Below are 3,382 nucleotides of genomic sequence, written 5' to 3'. Positions count from 1 at the left end.
TCAAATTCATGCGCATATTGGGGATGAGTGGAAAACAGCTTTTAAAACCAAGTATGGTCTTTATGAATGGTTGGTTATGCCTTTTGGATTAACTAATGCACCTAGTACATTCATGAGACTAATGAACAATGTTTTACAAGAATACTTAGGTAAGTTTGTGGTTGTTTATTTTGATGACATCCTTGTTTACTCTAAATCTTTAGCTGATCATATTATCCATGTACGCAATGTTTTGACTACTTTAAGAAACGAATGTTTGTACATAAATTTAAAGAAATGTAGCTTTTGCATGGAAAAAGTTAACTTTCTTGGGTTTGTAGTTTGATCTAATGGTGTTGAGGTTGATGAGGAGAAAGTGAAGGCTATAAAAGATTGGTCTACACCTAAAATGTAAGTGAGGCAAGAAGTTGATAAGATAAGGAATCAATACAAGGGGAATAAGATTCGGATTACCTTGTTGATCGAATATCTCAAGTCAAGAACACTTGTTTGAGATTCGAATCACTCCACAAACAAGATCGATCATGTCTAGTTTGAATGATTCTTGTTGATCAAATATCTCAAAGCAAGAACACTTGTTTGAGATTCGAATAACTCCACAAGCAATGAAGAATATTGTAACATCTTTTGATAATTTTGACAATCTTTTCTTCACATCTTTAATGAAGAATATTGTATGATTGATGTCTCTAGGTTCATATCAGAAGTTTTCATGGTCTTGCAAGTTTCTACCGTAGGTTCATTAAGAATTTTAGTACAATTGCTTCACCCTTGAATGAACTTGTTAAGAAAAATGTATCCTTTATATGGGAAAAAGATTAAAAACTTGCTTTTAATACTTTGAAAGAAAAATTGAGTTCTGCTCCCTTGCTTGCATTGCCTAATTTTGAGTTTACTTTTGAAATTGAATGTGATGCTAGTGGAGTAGGGATAGGTGCTGTATTAATGCAAAATAAAAGACCTTTAATGTTCTTTAGTGAGAAGTTAACTGGTGCATCTTTGAGGTATCCAACTTATGATAAAGAGCTTTATGCTTTGGTTTGTGCATTGCAACAATCAAACTTTATTCTTCTTCAATGTAGCATGAATTGAAACATCTTTTGATAATTTTGACAACCTTTTCTTCACATCTTCATTGAAGCATATTGTATGATTGATGTCTCTTGGTTCATATCACTTTGAATGCTAGGTTGTTGGGTTTTGAACACATAAAGGATTTGTATCAACATGACATGTTCTTTGCTGCTTTTGTTGAATCTTGTGAAAAAGGACTCATTGTGGATAATTACTTGTTGTTAGATGGATTTTTGTTCCGAAAAGGCAAACTTTGCATACCATCTTGTTCCATACGTGAGCTACTTGTGAGGGAAGCTCATGGAGGTGGTTTAATGGAACACCATGGAGTTTCTAAAACTTATGATATGCTCTCTGAACATTTTTTTGACCTAAAATGAGACACGATGTTCATAAAGTTTGTGCTCGTTGCATAGAATGTAAACAAGCTATGTCTAGGCTTCAACCACATGGTTTATACTCCCTATTATCGGTTCCTAATGATCCTTGGATTGATATATCAATGGATTTTGTATTAGGTTTACCTAGGACTAGGAAAGGTTATGATATCATCTTTGTTATGGTTGATCGATTTAGTAAAATGGCTCATTTTATTCCTTGTCACAAACTGATGATGCAAAACATATTGCAGACCTGTTCTTTAGGGAAGTTGTACGATTGCATGGCATTCCTAAAAGCATCGTTAGTGATTGTGATGTAAAATTTTTAAGCCACTTTTGGCGTGTTTTATGGGGTAAGTTAGGAACTAAGCTAGTATATTCAACTACTTGTCATTCTCAAACAGATGGACAAACTGAAGTTGTTAACAAAACCATGACTACTATGCTTACGGTATTATTGACAAGAATCTTAAGACTTGGGAGGATTGTTTGCCATTTATAGATTTGCATATAATTGGGTTGTTCATAGCACTACTAAATGCACACCTTTTGAAATTGTTTATGGCTTTAATCCTTTAACCTCCATTGACTTGTTACCCATACTGTCAAAAGAGTTCGTGAATTTTGATGCAAATGCCAAGGTTGAGTTTGTTCATAAACTGCACAAGCAAGTGAAAGAACAAATTGAGAAACAAAATTCCAAGGTTGCCACCCAAATTAATAAAGGACGTAAGATTGTCATCTTCAGGCCAGGAGATTGGGTTTGGGTGCATTTCCGAAAAGAAAGATTTCCTACTCAAAGGAAATCTAAGCTTTTACCACGAGGAGATGGACCTTTTCAAGTTCTTGAGCGTGTCAACGACAATGCTTATAAAATTGATTTACCAGGTAAGTATGGTGTTAGTATAACTTTTAATGTTGTTGATTTGAGTCCATTTGATGTAGGTGATGGCTTGGATTCGAGGACGAATCCTTCTCAAGAGGGAGAGAACGATATGAACCACAACCAAGGAATTTCCATACCTCAAGGACCAATTACAAGGACAAGAGCCAAGAAGCTACAACAAACCTTATACAGTTATATTCAAGCTATGGTGAGCTCATCAAAGAAAATTCTAGAAGACGCTGGAGACCTCTCTTATATGTTGTGAAAAGTTGAGCTTCAAGAAAGAGATGAATTAAATGTATTTTAAGTTGCATTTAATGAACTCCGCTGAATTTATGAAACTAGTCCAAGGATGAGTCAATAAGCACATTTTATTAATTGCATTATATAATTATAGTTTAACTATTTGTTTGTCATATTTAAGCTAGTTTTAAATATAGAAGTTAAGGTTATATTGTAACCCACATAGGTTATTATATTCCACCATTAACTAGTCATTTTAATATGGAGGTTATGAGTATTTTTCATTTACTAGCCCATCTAATTTGGGAATTATGTATCGCATAGGTTAAGGTTGTAAGGGCTATATAAAGCCTTCTTTTCTTTGATTAGACATCAGATTTTGGAATTAAGAATAGAATTTCTATTTTAGCTTTGTTGAGAGATAAACTTTCTTTGCAAATTCTTGTGTTTAGAACTTGCATGTAGAGTCATTCAAGTGGAATTGATCAAACCTCTTGTGGACTTCTTTGAATGTACCTAACAAACCTTGTGTTGGGTTTTATGTCCTAAAACTCATAGTTTGTAAACAAAAATATATTCTATTTTCAATAAAGTTATTATTGATGTTTATTCAGTAAAAATTATTATTGAATAAAGTGAATTTTACAATTATTAATCTAAATCCAATAAACTAAGAACACTCTGACTATAGTATGATTACTTGAATTATATGTAGAGACATAAGAGTGGATCAAGTTCAAGTATATAGTCAAAATGATCTATAGTACAGGGATAAGGCTTAGTACCTTATCTTGGGGAC

General features: G+C 33.2%; 1 pseudogene; it reads left to right on the top strand.

Annotated features, from left to right (window-relative positions):
- Nucleotides 1–2,912, top strand: part of LOC111430251 — a 10,274-nt pseudogene extending 7,362 nt beyond the window's left edge.
- Nucleotides 2,913–3,382: the final 470 nt, after the last annotated feature.

Source organism: Cucurbita moschata, unplaced genomic scaffold (genome assembly GCF_002738365.1).
Source record: "Cucurbita moschata cultivar Rifu unplaced genomic scaffold, Cmos_1.0 Cmo_Scf00033, whole genome shotgun sequence".
Taxonomy (NCBI): Eukaryota; Viridiplantae; Streptophyta; class Magnoliopsida; order Cucurbitales; family Cucurbitaceae; genus Cucurbita; species Cucurbita moschata.
This window is presented reverse-complemented; position numbering and strand designations above follow the sequence as displayed.